The 16256-nt window shown below is 40.1% G+C and overlaps 1 protein-coding gene across 4 annotated transcripts in view; it reads left to right on the top strand.

Annotated features, from left to right (window-relative positions):
• LOC122809006 (membrane-associated guanylate kinase, WW and PDZ domain-containing protein 3-like) overlaps positions 1-16256 on the top strand; it is a 1354602-nt gene that overhangs the window by 340518 nt on the left and 997828 nt on the right. The window lies entirely within an intron of this gene.

The raw sequence follows: 16256 nt of genomic DNA on the forward strand, positions 1-16256 counted from the left end.
GTTCTGCGGTCTGGGCGTATTTTCCACAGGCCGGGGCTTTGAAGGATTCACCTCAGTTTTGAGGAGTGTGAAATTTGCTTTAGAGAAGTTTTTCACTGTGGTTTTCTGGGCAGGGGGTGGGGTCGGGATGTGAATATCCAGTGAGATTAGTTTATGGTCTGATCTTACCAGTGAGGGATACACTTCTGGTCTGGAGCATAGAGTCCCCATGTTGGTGATGATCAGGTCCAGTATGTTTTCCCTCTTGTGGGAGTGGTAACAAGTTGTTCCATAGCATTTGAGTTTATAAATTCTAGGAACCTTTGGGCTAGGGTGTTGGAGCTAGAGTAATGCTCCCAGTCTATGTTTGGGTAGTTGAAGTCACCCAATATAATGGTGTTTGGAGAGACCTTCATATTTTCCAGTGTTCTCAGGAAGGCCGAGTGGGGTTCCTGGGTTTGGGAGGGTGGTCTGTAGCAGGCTATAAACTGGAAGGCAGTTTTGCCCACTGTTAGTTTCACATGGATAGTCTCTGATGCTTCGTGCTTTGCCACCAACCTGGAGGTGTGGGTATCTTTGATGAATATCGATACCCCCCCCTCCTTTTGTGGTTCGGTCCAAGTTTTGGGGCAGAAAAGCATGGTATGAGGTATAACCTGGTAGTGCTGGGGTGCTCTCGGGAGCCCTGAACCAGGTTTTTGTTACTGCACAGATATCGATGTTCTCCATGCTAAGGAGAGTTTCGAGTGCATGCATCTTGAGGTTTAGACTTCTGGCATTGAGTAGCATTACTCTTAGTTTCTTATCCCTTGTGATACCTATGGAGGTGGGTTTGTCTTTTGAGCCTTGCCTAAAAAAGGCACTATGGGGGTAGCAAGAGCCTTTGCCAATATCCGAAAGCCCACGGGTGACAGGTGCAAGCCGTCCCTAGCGAAGCATCGTGGCTTGTCGAGCATATCATCCCAATCTGACAGGCATTGGATCCCCTTTGAATGACACCAGTACTTAAGCCAATTGTTGAAATTGATCATCTTGTCTTCATATTGTGGCATCATTCTTGGTGAGGTTAAGATGCTACTCAAGGTCAGGGTCATACCGGCCTGGGCTACATGCTCAGAGAGCTCCTTTATGTCTCTTTTCATGTAGTCCAGGGAGGTACATCTCAGGTCATTCACACCAGCATGGACAATGACTGAGTCATATTTGTACTTGCCTTTGAGTGACCTGAGTGCTTGTGTTATGTGGCGGATCCTAGCGCCCGACAGGCTGCTCACCGTGACCCTCTCCTTGTTCAGCCTGGTGAGCGGGACGTCAGTGTGCCTGACGATAGAGTCACCTATTACAAGTGTATCAGGTGTGTTGTTTAGTCTTAAGGGCTGTGACTGTTTGGCACACTGGCTTTGTGAGATATGTATTGCACGTGTTTTGTTTTGGGGTAGCGGCTGCTTGGGTGTCTGCTTTGGATGTCTCTGCTGCTTCGGCAGATCTTTATTTAGAGCCTCCGAGTATGTTTTTGTGTGATTATGTGTTTGGTTTGCTGTCGTGGTAGGTCTATGTGAGACTGGAATTGTAGTGAGTGTGGTTTCCTTCTCCTCCTGACTGGTTATGCCAGTACTGAGTTGAGAGAGCTTAGCCTCCAGTTTGGCTATATGGTTGCATCTCTCACATGTGTTGGCATTTGTTGGGAGGAGGAGAGGGTTGTCTGTGTACATGAGGCAGTTGTAACATTGCCTCAAGATTCCTAGATTCACCAGCTGGACCGTAGAGGAGATTGACAACTGACCTTTGGACATGCTAGAATAATATTGGGAATTCCTTAATAATTGAAAACCAGGGCCAGTGGGGAGTGAGGGTGTAGTGCTTTTAATTTTTAGTGCTGACTTATATAATTGCTTTAGTGAGCAAGTGCCAGGTAACTTAAGTGCAATGTGTTACAGGTAACTTAAATGCAAAATGACAAACAGTAACTTTCTTTCAAGTGAAACAAGGAAATAAGTACAGTAAGCAATGCAGATATCACTAGTGATCCACAGAAGCACTGAGAAGCCGCATATTAGGTGGAATTAGCGTTCCAGGGAAATAACAAGCAAACAAACAACAAGCATATAAACAAAGCTAGATTCAGCAGGCCTGGATCTAGTCTATGCTACAGCAAACAAGGTGTACCAATTTTAGTAAGATACAGTTCAAATATTCAGGCACTATAAACCTTTAACCAGAAATTCCCAGCTCAGAAGGGCAGAGTCCAGCCTCTTCTCCCACAAGAGTGCAGACCACAAACCTTCTTAATGTAAAATAACTGGCCTGAAGCCCAAGTGCTTAAACCAGAACTAATACACTTTAAGAATAACAGACATTGGGCTCTCAATCAGCAGTTCCCAACTTAGAAGGATGAAAGCTACCTGTCCTGCCACCACAGTGCATGCCACAAACCTTCCTAATGTAAAACAACTGGTCTGAAGCCCAAGTGCTTAATTCAAAAGACTTAGAATGATAGCTACACTTTAATCAAGTTACTACCAAGCAGTAATAAATACAATTGAATACTTTAGAGAATGCCTGGATTAGTGCTCAAGTTACACAAACAAAGCTAGATCCAGCAGGCCCGAATCCAGTCTATGCCACAGCAAACAAGGCGCACCAACTTCAGTAAGAAGCAGTTCAGATATGCATGCTCTATAAGCCTTCAACCAGAAATTCCCAGCTCAGAAGGGCAGAGTCCAGCCTCTCCTCCCACAAGAGTGTAGACCACGAACCCTCTTAATGTAAAATAACTGGCCTGAAAGCCCAAGTGCTTAAACCAGAATTAATACACTTTTAGAATAACAGACACTGAGCCCTCAATCAGCAGTTCCCAACCTAGAAGGATGTAAGCTACCTGTTCTGCCACTACAGTGCAGACCACAAACCCTCTCAGTGCAAAACAACTGGTCCGAAGCCAAAGTGTTTAAACCAAAAGGCTTAGAATGAGTTACACCAAGCAGTAATAAATACAATTGAGTACTTTTAAGATGATGCAAAAGTAAAAAAGTAGGTAGAAACACAAGTACAGTAAAAGCAGATGACATTTTTTTTTTTTTTCTGAACAAGTGCTGAGATCAAAGAAACAGATTTGAGTGCTGAAACTAGAAAACTGGCTAGTTGTAAGAAAAAAAACTAAGCTAGAAGGCTTCCCTCCAACACAGAAGGGCTTGGGGGCTCAGAAGCCTACAAATAGTCTATACCACTTAACAGGAAAGGCAGGAAACAAGCTTAAATTTTTTTTTTTCGTTTCTCCGCTGCTACCACCACTCTGTAGGACCACGAAGAGCTGTAGCTGAGTAGTATAAGCGAAAAAAAACTCGCCTAGGCAGGTTTTTTATGCAGGGAACTTCAAAGAGCTAGAAATGGCCCAAAACGGCCAATTACTACAGATTCTTGTGCTGAGGTCACTCCTTCAAGGGCAGATAGGCTGCTCAAGGCTCCCCACTCCCACTGGTGAGCAATGAAACTTCCTTTTGTACTTCACATATGAACTCTACCATTCTTGAAAGGAAAGCTTTGGCACTGGATTAGCTTTCTAATTTTGGAGAATCATTTTTTTTCATTATTATAAAAGCAAGGTTTCTCATAATTCTACTGTCTATAGAAACCTTAAAGTTCATATCAATTAAAAAACTGCGTAGCGAAAAAAACCCATCTTTAGCAGATATTACCTACTTTATAATATAATTTGTTTTATTGTAATACTCATGCACTTGTGGACAAGTCCACTAGCAGTGCTATAAGTTAGCTGTTACGTAATTGCAGTGCCAGCACTTCACATTATCCTTTAAGTGCATTAAAAATAATCTTCTGGGAGTGAAATGAATTCCATGCATTATCTTATATTGTATAGGTCTATTTCTTATTGATTCATGATTACTCTTAATCCTTTGTAATGATTTTATCCAATCTTGTTTACAAATTTGAATTTTTAATTAATTTGCCCATATATGTTTGCCTGGAATTATAACTTCTTTTGTACTTTCACAGTGAATTTTATAAAGTGGAAATTTATTTCATTCACAATAGCTTTATTTTCCATCTAAATGAATTTAATATTCAAACAGAGTTATATTTTTCATATATTTTATTAAGTTGTACTTCTCCTTTGCCAATTTTTATTCTAACCAAGTAACATTACTTTTATTGAGAAACAGATTTCAACATATGCCAACAGCTACACATGGTATGCTTTTTCCAGGGAGCAATCACTTTTTGAAAAAGTCACTAAATTCATCTGTATATTTTTCTCTCCATATCACTCTTTAAAACCAAACTGTAACTTTTCCTCAGAACACACTGGTTGTGCTCCTGTACTAAACCTGACTGATCTACTACCTCTCTTACTTGGATCTACCTACCCTCCTCTTCTCAGTATTCTTGTTCCTTTTCTTAGTAACAACTGACCTAGACCTTTCTAGATATTTTTACTTACATCCTCATAATTTCTTTAAGGAGACTAGTTTTTACTCTTATACTGTAATACAGGCTCCTACTTTTTGTTTTCCTCCTTTACGTCAACTTGTTTAGTAATATATTGTCTAACTCAGCTGCTATATTTTTACATGTTGTATTGCAACTACATTTGTATTGTACTAATTGTATCTGTATATTTAGCACTATGCTATGAACAAACGACCTCTGTGATTATTCCTTGTTCTTTACCTGCAATGTTCAACATACAAATTAATCTTTTGTATAATGTGATTCTATTTTGCTTCCTCAGAGCTTATCTCCCCGGGCCTCTACTGAAAATGGACATATATCCAGTTAGACTAGCCCGGTCAACAAATGTAAAATAAAATAAAATAAATAAATAAATAAATAAATATTTAAAGCAGTCTTCAATAATGTTCATCTCTTCTGATTCTATGCTCAGTAACCTAGGAAATGGACAGAGGCTTGGAATCAACATTTCTCTCATTTGTACATATTTTTTTTCTCATATTGTAAATTAATTATATTTGAAAAAATGAGAGTAGAAATTACATATTTATGTATATCCAGTAGTCCAACACCCCCTTGTGATGTGGGTAAGATAACAACTTGCCATAGTAAATGTGCTGAACTACCCTTCCATAGAAATATATTTACTGTTCTTTTAATCTGTGATATCCACTTGCTTTTTTTGGGGGGGTAAAAAATTTGCAATGGAAACAAAATCAAAGGTAAAAAAGCATTTTTTACAATATTTTTACAATACATACATACATATATATATATATATATATATATATATATATATATATATATATATATATATATATATATATATATAGCCTTCCTATTAATGAAGAACATTTATTTTGACTCCTATGTGTAATATCACATATTTTTTAGATATACTTCACATTTTATAGTTACTATTTTTGAATATGATACTTCCAGAAAACTGCACTGATCAACAATGGGTGTTATGCAATCTTGAGAACTATTCATTGTTTTCCCAATTTATATGGAATTTTATTTTATTGTAGTTAATAACATAGCCTATTATTCTATAAGCTCAAGAAAATACTTGGTTTATCCTTTTAATGTCTGGAACATAACTGTGAGAAATTAATAGCAAATCATCAGCATAAGCAATCAATGTAGTAGGAGAAATCTTACCTTTTAATGGCTCTGTCTGTAAGTGTAATTTAACTCATTAACACCTATGTGGTGCGGAATGTCACACCTCTAGTAACATACACACATCCATGCATTCCAGAGCATTTTCTGAAAAATCAGCCTAAAAAGTATAAGATAAACAAATGTAAATAATTTTGAAAACAATCAAAGCTATTAAAACTGTACAAATAGCAATGTTATCAGTAAGAACTATTCTTTATAGTAATAATATTCCAGTACATTCATAGTATTTCCTTAAATGCTATAATATATTATAATGCACAGAGACCCAGAATTATATTTTTTGCTAAACATTTGCAAACAAATTGTCATATTTTGGAAACCATACAACCTAAACATATATTCTTCGAATACTTCTGTCAACCAGGCATGTTTTAACATGATAGCAAAAATTTCTCTCTCAGAGCATGCTTATAGAGATATTTACAAAAATATGAAAACATATGCCTAATTGTATAATTAGCAATACAAAAGATCTCTCAAGATGTGCAACTTATAGTGCAAATATCAGTCCCAGTTTCATTCAACAACATCTAAGATTTCACCTAATGCTATGCAATAGATTGCAAGTTACTAGCTTTTTGAATTAAGCACATGTGGAAAAATTGCTTATTTTCATAATTGCTAATAAACAACTAGCAGTATCTCCAGTATTGTGCCACATATATAGATACTGACAAATGTTCCTGTTTCTCACCATGGTATTTTTCACCAAAAATAGGGTTTGGAGGTGGCCTAATGGTTAAGGTGCTTGCCTTACAAACACAAGGTGCAGGGTTTGAGTCTCACAAGGGATAAATTGGTTAGGCTTAAAATGGCTCCCAAGGGCAGTTAGCCTAGTACTAATCTATGAACCTATACTTCTTAACAGCATGTCGGTCTACACCAAGAAGCTGGAATCCCTACTCTCTTGCACACCAAAGACATTGTCACCTCACTCACCACAACTCTTACACAAAGCACGCATACTACAACTCATACACAAAGCTTGACCTTAACACATAGACCATCATACATGGAGGTGCTCTCTAAAAATTTACCTAAACACCAGAGACATCCTAAGCACAAGGTTGCTACACATGGCACAGCACCCACAGCACTCAAGGCACATAACAACACCAGTATCTCACCAACTAGGCCCTTAAGGCGCAACACACCCAAACCTAATTTTCTTGTTATTGGAGATTCTATGGTGAGACTCACTGACATACCGCTCACCAGGTTAGATAAGGAGAAAGTCGTGGTCAGCTGTCTGTCTGGTGCCGGGATTTGTCAGATCACACATGCACTCACAAGTCACTCAACAACAAGTACTGTTATGACTCAGATATAGTTTGTGCTGGTGTGAATGACTTGAGATGTACCTCACTGGACTATATGAAGAGAGATATGCTTGAGCTCTCTGAATATGTGTCCCAGGTAGGCATGTCCATAGCCTTGAGCAGCATTTTACCCTCACCTAGAATGATGCCACAATATAAACAAAAAATGATTGACTTTAATAATGGGCTTAGTTTCTGGTATCATTCAAGGGGGATACAGTTGATTTTAGCTTGGGATGACATGGCTGATAGACCTCACTGTTTTGCCAGAGATGTTCTGCACCTGGCACCTCTGGGCTTTCAGATCCTGGCTAAGGCTCTTGCCTCCCCCACAGTGTCTTTTTTAGGCAAGGTCTCAAAAACAAAACTTCTAATGTGAAAATATCCAGTACAAACAAAATAAGGGGTATGTTGCTGAACTCTGAGTTTAAATCAAAAGCTGCACTCTCTGGAAGGATTCCTTTCCTTGGATGATGTAGACATTTGTGCAGTCACAAAAACCTAGTTCAAGGCCACAGAGAGTACCCTGGTCTTGCAAGGCTACAATGCCTTCCACACCTTCAGACTGCAAAATGAAAGTGTGAGAACCAAAGAAGGTGGAGTATCTATCTGCATTAAAGATACATACTCCTCCAGACTGGTTAGACAGGATAACTCTATGGAGCTACTCTAAGTTCAGATTACCATGGGTAAGACCCCTCTTCAAGTCATTGCTAGTTACAGGTCCTCCTCCATGAACCAAGATGCTCATGTGGCTTATTTGGCTTTACATGAGTCAATCAAAATACAACCCAACACTCTTGTCATAGGGGATTTTAACGATCCTACCATCAAATGGGAAACCTATATGAGCCTCAACTTACTTGCACAAAAGTTATTTGACTTTGTTAACTCAAATGCCCTGGAACAAATTGTACAAAATCCTACAAGGGGCTGAAATACACTTGACCTGGTTCTCAACAACATGAGAGACTGTTGCACTACCATAAGTGTAGGACCCTCATTAGTAAAATCCACCTGGACCTTGTCTGGCACAAGCTGATTGGGAAAGAAAGCAGGGGCTAGCAGGATTGGCTAGATTTATGTGTTACTAGAATCTTCTATTTTTTGTGGTATTTAAATCCAGTGTTTGAGCTGGTTTGGGCTTGTTTGAACCAGGCTCTGCTGAGGTACATCATCTCTGGGACATTTTACAAAATTCCTGCAGCTCCAAGACCAATCTAAGTGTTTTTTCTTTTATTTTCACTTATTTTATTGCATGTGCACTTGCCTATCATTTTTATCTGTGCCTTATAGCTAATTTATCATATTTGCACTGTTTTAAAGACATTTACTGATTAACTGTATTTCATTACTGTTTAACTGTATTTCATTGCTATTTACTGCAATGCATTACTGTTTAACTGCATTTTACTGCATTCCATTACTGTTTAACTGTATTTTATCATACTGTGAGTTCTGTTTTGCCAGTAAGTGGTTAAAGCTGTGCTTTTCTGTGAGTTTTACTGTGTTCTTAATCCTTAAATTGAGTACCATAGTCTGGATACAGGTTTGCTGCATACAGAGCTGTTAGTTTTTGCCTTCTGTGTGTTCTGCAGCCATTTTGTGTTTGCCTTCTGTGTTTCTGGCAGCCATCTTGTATTGGTAAGGGCATATCTTCTCTGTTAGTGAGAGTAGCAGGGCTGCCTGGACCTTGTCTGGCACAAGCTGATTGGCAAAGAGAGCGGGGGCTAGCAGGGTTGCCTAGATTTCTGTGTTACTAGAATCTTCTATTTTTTGTTCATAGGTTTATAGGTGTTTACTAGGCTAACAAACACAAGGGCATTTTTAAGCCTAACCACGCATCTCAAATCTCTGACAAATTCTGATACCCTTGACAAGTGTAAGCATGGGCCTGGGAGAGGAACCATTTACAGGTTACCTGTATCCATTAGAGACACAGGTGCCAAACCAGGGATGAATTTCCGGTTTCTCATCCAATTGTCCAAGTTGCATGTGAATTGGGTTAGGGAGGAACTCTGCTTCACATGGATAGGGAGCTGTTCCATAGATGGGGTAGTATCTGGGATACATACCTATCTCTCCAGTAGGTCCTATTTATATCACGTGCAAGGTTTAAGTCTTTAGAATGGGTAATTCTGGTACTGTTTGTTTTGTGGATATTCAGGAGGTCCATCAGAGTGGAGTTTGACAATGCCCTGTATGCCAGGCATAGATCTCCCCTCAAAAGCCTATAGGAGACAGAATACAGGGATAGGGCCTTGAGGCAGTCTACATAGGACATTTTACTTACACCCTGTATTCTTTTAGTGAGGAACCTCTGTGGACGTTTCAGTTGTTGGATTTTCCTGATTAGGGACATACCAAAGGGGGAATTGTACTTAATGATAGGTCTGATGAATGCCAAATACAGTGGAACAATGACTTCATTGGACTTAGATGCCATACATTTGTTTATAAGTTACACAACATAGAATGATTTCCTCACCATTGTAGACAAGTGATGGTCAAAGGCTAGATTACTATCTTTGTGTGTCCCTAAGTCCCTGACTATTGGGTCAACTCTAAGGGGTGTCTTGTCAATATGATAGTGAACAAGGATGGATGACTTCCCAAAGGATACTATTATGCATTTCTTGGCATTTAGTTTTAGTCCATGGTTCTGACACCAGTTGTTTGTCTATGTCAGTCCCTGCTGGAGAACATTTGTGTCAGTGTGAGATTCAGTGACAGCTTCTAATTTGCAATCATCTGAAAATTTAGTCAGCAAGAGACCACAGACATTGGCCTTGACTTCTGAGAAGTAAATGCCAAAAAGGAGCAGTCCAAGGACCGATCCTGAAGGACTTCACTTGTGAGTGGCCTCTTTATAGAGGTGGACTTCCAAGTTCTAACTTCCTGGGTCCTGTCTGTGAGTCAGTTGGCTATCCACTGGGTACATACAAGTTTGTACCTAACCTCTTGAGTTTGTCAATAATGCCCGAGTGGGGTATTGTGTCTAATGCTTGGCCAGGTCAAGGTAGGCAGTGTGAATGATTTTTCCCTCATCCATGGCTTTGGTGACCTTCTCAAAGAAGTCAACCAGGTTGAGTAGGCATAATTTGCCCTTGATGAAACCAAACTGGGTTGTATCCAGTGTCTGGGGCTTTACTTTATTTCTGTTGATCATCTCAATGATAATTCTTTCTGTGGCTTTATATGTAAGACTAATGAAACTTATGGATCTGTAGTTTCCAGGGTCTGTAGATGGCCCACCTTTGTGCAGAGGGATGACTGTTGCCTTTCTTCATTCAAGAAGCAGGAAGCCTGTTTGTAAATAGTAATTCCATAGGCTCTGATAGGTCATAGGTCATGTTTCATGCTGTTTAGAAGGCATCCTGGGATATTGTCTGGGCCCATTGATTCAGTGTTCTTGGTCTTAGAGAGAGTATTAAGGACCCTAGTTATTTGATGATATTTTCTGAGGGAAGGTTGAGGGGGAGTGATGGGTAAAGTTGGAACTGAATTGTTTAGCTAGGAGGTTTGGTATATCTTCTGGCTCAGTTTAGGCGGCTCCATTCACAATGAGCTATTGAGCTGGTTTGGGCTTGTTTGTGCGTCATGCATTGTAGCTGCACTGCTTTTAACCCATTGTTAGGTATTCCAGCTACAAATTTTCCCATAGTAGCACTTGTGTGATCACCTAGTAGTACTCATCTTAGACCTTTCACCCTTTACCCCCATAGCTCTCTCTGGCCTCTCTCCTTCAGATTCTGACAAATATGGATGGACAGTTTCCTAATGTTTCTCCTGCCAGACTGGTTGATATGGGCATCCTGTGTAGCAAGTGCCTCATGTACATGGACAATCCTCTACTACTACCACCTAGGAACACAATTTGTAAGAGATGCAATTACATTAAGAACCTGGAGTCTATGCTCTCACTCTCACAAGCCAGTATATCTGGCACTGAGAAGGTTGTCAACACAAACACCACACTTCAGACACTACTCAAATCTACACAATACACACCTACATATGCAGACGTCCTCAACAAAAACATACCCAAAAAACAGACCTCCGATGCAAAAACACACACAAACTCCACAGCCCACCACACCACACACCACACATAGTCCACACACCAGTGTCTCACAGCCACTAACGCCTAACCACAAACCCAATATATTAGTCATAAGAAAGTCTATTGTGAGAGACACAGATGTGCCTCTCACCAGGCTGGATAAGGAGAAAGTCATGGTTAGTTGTTTGTCAGGTGCCAGAATCTGCTTTATCACACATGCACTCAAGTCTCTCAACAACAGGTACTGTTATCACTCTGTCATAGTCCATGTTGGTGTGAATGACTTAAGACATACCTCCCTGGACTATATGAAGAGAGAGTCATGAACAAGCTCGCTGAATATGTGTCCCAAGTAGGTATGTCCCTAGCCTTAAGCAGCATTCTACCGTCACCCAAAATGATGCCTCAATACAAACAGAAAATGATTGACTTTAACAACTGGCTTAGTTTCCAGTGTAATTCCAATGGGATACAGTACCTGACAGTCTGAGAAGACTTGATCAACAGGCCACAATGCTTTGCCAGAGATGGCCTGCATCTGTCTCCCTTGGGCTTCAGGATTCTGGCAAAGGCTCTTGCCTCACCCATAATGCCTCTTTTAGGCAATGCCATGTGGTCAAAACTACCAACATTAAAATTTCATCAAAATGCAAATTAAAGGTCATGCTGCTAAATGCTAGGAGTTTAAACATAAAACTGCACTCATTGCAAGCATTCTTAACCCTGGAAGATGCTGACATTTGTGCAGTTACATAAACCTGGTTCAAAGCTGTGGAGAGCACCCCAGCCATACCAGGCTACTTATCCTATCATACATTCAGACCCCAAACTGTGGGCAGCAAAGCTAAAGGAGGTGGAGTTTCAATATATATTAAAGAAATACACAACTCCAGGCTGGTCAAACAGTATGATGCACAGGAGACACTCCAGGTGCAGTTAACCCTTGACAAGACCCCTATTCAAATCATAGCTAGCTACCGGCCCCCACCTTTGACTCAAGATGCCCACTCCACCTATCTGGACCTCTTCAGATCTATCAAGATTCAAACCTTTACCCTGATCCTGGGTGACTTTAACTATCTAACCATGGACTGGAAGAACTACTCATGCCAAAACACAAATGCCCAGAGATTCCTTGATTTTGTCAATGCAAATTCCCTGGACCAGCTGGTTGACACCCCCACAAGAGGTGATAATGTCTTGGATTTGGTATTAACCAACATGTGTAACCACTGCAGCATCCCTACAGTGTCATTCTCCCTGGTAAGATCTGACCACAAAGCGGTCACTTTCAAAGTCACCATCTCCCCTGACCCCCCCCCCCACTAGAGTCAAACAAAAAAACGTCTTCAAAGCTGATTACAACCTCTTGAGGGACGGTATAAATAGCTTCATAGCCCCTTCCCCCTCCATAAGAACTGGCACAAATGTCCAAACCTGCACCAAAGTACTATACAAGCATTTATATAGCTACATGGAATCAGGAATACCCGACAGGACAAAATCATCCTCCTCTCGGAAGAGTAAACCTGTCAGGTGGATATCTGCAATAAATAAACTCTATAATAAAAGGAAAAAATTGCTGTCCAGGACCAAGAAGGAGCAGGTGCCTAACTGGAAGCAATCTCTTCTTAGCCTGAACAAGCAAATAAGAGCACTAGTGAGATCCTACAAAGCAAACATCAAGTCCAAATTGACCACATCTACTAAAGACAATCATATGGCTTTCTTCACATATGTTCGCAGTCTCAAGGGAAGTGCCCAAATCTGTTCAGAATAGGTGGTCAAGGACACCACAAACACAAACGCTGTAGATATAGCCAAGCTGCTGGCAGACAGGCTCACTGAAAACTTCACCCCTCTGTCCCCTTCATCAGTAAATCAGGACATCCCCATCACCTTCTCCTCTCCCCTTATCTCTAGGGAGCAAGTCATTACGGGCCTCTCAAAGGCAAAAAATACAGCCTCCATGGAACCCAATAACATCCCAGGCTGCATTCTACATGAACTCAGGCAGGAACTTGAAGCACCATTAGGCACCCTATTCAACCATAGCCTGAATACTGGCCCAGCCGAGTGGAGGATAGCCACTGTCATCCCTTTGAACAAAGATGGATCATCCACCAATCCAGGAAATTATAGACCCATCAGCCAAACAAGCCTGATCTGCAAGGCCATGGAACAGATTATCATGCACCTAATTAATAGGGACATTGGCAACCTCCAAACACTCAATCCCACACAGTTTGGTTTCATCAAGGGGAGGTCATATCTGTTAAACCTGGTTGACTTCTTTGAGACAGTCACCAAAGCCATGGATGAGGGGAAGATGGTGCACACCACCTACCTTGACCTGGCCAAAGCCTTTGATACTGTTCCCCACTCGGGTATAATAGATAAACTCTCTCAACTAGGCATCACTCCGTGTGTTACCAGATGGGTAGAAAACTGGCTCACTGATAGAACACAGCTAGTCAAAATAGGGGAAGCCACCTCATGCAGTAGACCTGTAACAAGTGGCGTACCCCAGGGATCGGTCTTGGGGCCACTGTTGTTTGGGATATACTTTTCTGAGGTGCAGGACAAAACCAGTGGGTTATGGCTGACCAAGTTTGCAGATGACTGCAAGCTGGGTGTTGTTATCAATTCTCATAGTGATGCGGACATCCTCCAAGAGGGTCTCACCCAAACAAATGACTAGTGCCAGAAACATGGCCTCAAACTGAATGCCAAAAAATGCATCATCCCCTTTGGGGAGAGTGATGTCCCCACAAATTATCACATTGATAACAAGGTTGTAAGCACGCAATCAGTTGTGAGGGACTCGGGCACCCAGGTTGATAGCAACCTGACGTTTGACCACCATAGTGCCTCTGTTGTATGAAAAGCTTTCTACATGGCCCAACTCATTAGGAAGGGTATCTCATACAGGGACAGGGAGGTCATAACATCACTGTATTCTTCCCTTATAAGACCCATTATTGAGTACAACACCTGTTTCAGCAGGTTCCTCACCAGGAGAATCCAGGGACTCCAATATCTACCCTACACAGATAGTCTAAAAGTCTTGTCCCTCTACTCTCATACAGACTCCTCAGAGGTGACCTTTGTCTGGCATACAAAGCAATCTCAGACCTGTCTTGATGGTGACTGCTGCATAGCTGTAAGTCAAGCGTTACTCAAGTAACCCATGCACATACTCAACCTGGTCTGTGATATCAATAGGATTTGTTGGTGGGACAGATTTGTGCCCCATAGACTTCCCCTTCTGTGGAATAGACTCCCTCTCCATGTCAAGCAGAGTACCTCATTATCCCTTTTTAAGCGCAACCTGAATAACTGGACGGAGAATAGAAAATACCCCCCTGGGATTCCACCTGTGTCCCTGCTGGACAGGGGCATTGGGTGCTGACTTATCAGAACATGGGCTAAATTCTTGGCTAGGCTTGTAAGGGCCTCAGAGTGAATAGCCTATTAACTTCCTATGATTCTGTGATCCCATGAACTGCAGGACATCCTGAATTAACAATCTTAGTGTCATTTTGTTAATAACTCCTTGCCCTTTCTAATACTGCCTACTATTAACTGGCAAGTAGAAGTAGCAAAAGTAAAATGACAGCATTAGTGCAGTAACAAGTCCGTTACTAATAAGGAAAGACTAGCAAAACTAAAAAGTAGTTGGAAACAGGAGCAGGGATAAACAGTAGTTAATTCAAAAAATTTAAAGTCCACAACTTACTTGAAGAGTTGCTTTTTTAAAAGTAATAGTTGTTTATTCCAAGATTTTAAAATCCATAATGTAGTTAGAAGTGCTTATCCCTAAAGTTTAAAATCCACAACGTACTTAAAAAGTTGCTGCTTATTTCACAAGTTTAAAATCCACAAGATACTTAAAAAGTTGCAAGTGCAGAAGGCACTATCACCCAAATAGGCTTCAGCACGCAAAGAAACTGAGCAACCCTTTCTGCTTAGCTTAAATAATCACGGAGTAGTCACATGATCTAGTCACATGTTATAATTGCAGTCACATGACAAGATAAAAGTAAGTAAAATAAGCTTAAAATTGTATGTATAAAAATGCAAGTGACAATAACAGTAAGGAGTATAATAAATAATGAAGGTATTTGTAAAATGTTTGATTTTCAACTTTTTAAAACATATAGGGAACATGCAAATGCAAACAGTTCAGTGTATTTGAGTATGTAAATATTTAAAATAAGGCTTAATAGTAAACATGTCATTCAAGCCAGGGGGTTTATGTGCCTTAAATGTAAAAATCCATTGCAGTTCTATCCTCTCTGTGTGTAATTTTATGTCACCTCCTCTAAGCGGTGCACGAATAGCTTTCAAAATAGCAAATTTAAAAGTATGAGTTAGATCTGTATTAAGAATATGTTAATGTAAGGCATTTGTTTGAACACTCCTCCTGATGTCTGACATGTTGACCTGTTGTCTCTTTTAATTTTCTATTTGTCTTGCCTATATAGTATGCTTCGCACTTGGAGCAGTTTGCTATGTATATTAAGTGTTGTGTGTTGCAATTACCAAATGTTCTTAGTTCAAAAGCTGCATCTTTGACTGGATGTCGAACAAGCTTGTCAGTATTAATGTACTTGAAAAAAGTGCAGTCATTACATCTGTTTGCTTATTTGTTTAAAAGTAAGATGTATTTTTTGATTGCTCTTTATAACAAAGAATGTTCTTTAAGTAACTAACTCTTCTATAACTAAAACTTGGTGAATCTGATAGAATATTCCTTAGCTCAGGTATCTCAGTTAGTATAGACCAATATTTTTTTAATAGTGTTCTTTATGACTGGTGTATTTCTATCATGTGTAAGAGTGTATCTTAGTTTGATATGATTATGACTGGTGGATGATTGTACGTCTCTGTTGATGGTTAGCAGAGGTGTGTATTCTGTGGATCTCTTGTTTATAATGTCTTGTTTAATTGCCTTAACTTGTTGTTGACTATAACCTCTCTGTATGAACTCTGAAGCAGTCATTTCAAGTTACTGTCCCATTAGTGAATCATTTATATTTAATTTAGCTATCCTAACAAGTTGATTTTTAATGTTTGCATAGATATGTGATGGGTGTAAGCTGGTTCTATGTAGATATGTATTTTTCCTGGGTGGTTTTCTGTACCTAGTAGTATCTATCTGACCAGTATGGAGTTTGTTTAGGGTTATGTCAAGGAAATTAATTGTACAAAAGGATACTTCACATTTAAACTTT

The sequence above is a fragment of the Protopterus annectens genome, chromosome 8.part0 (genome assembly GCF_019279795.1).
Source record: "Protopterus annectens isolate FY-2018-M chromosome 8.part0, PAN1.0, whole genome shotgun sequence".
Classification (NCBI taxonomy): Eukaryota; Metazoa; Chordata; order Ceratodontiformes; family Protopteridae; genus Protopterus; species Protopterus annectens.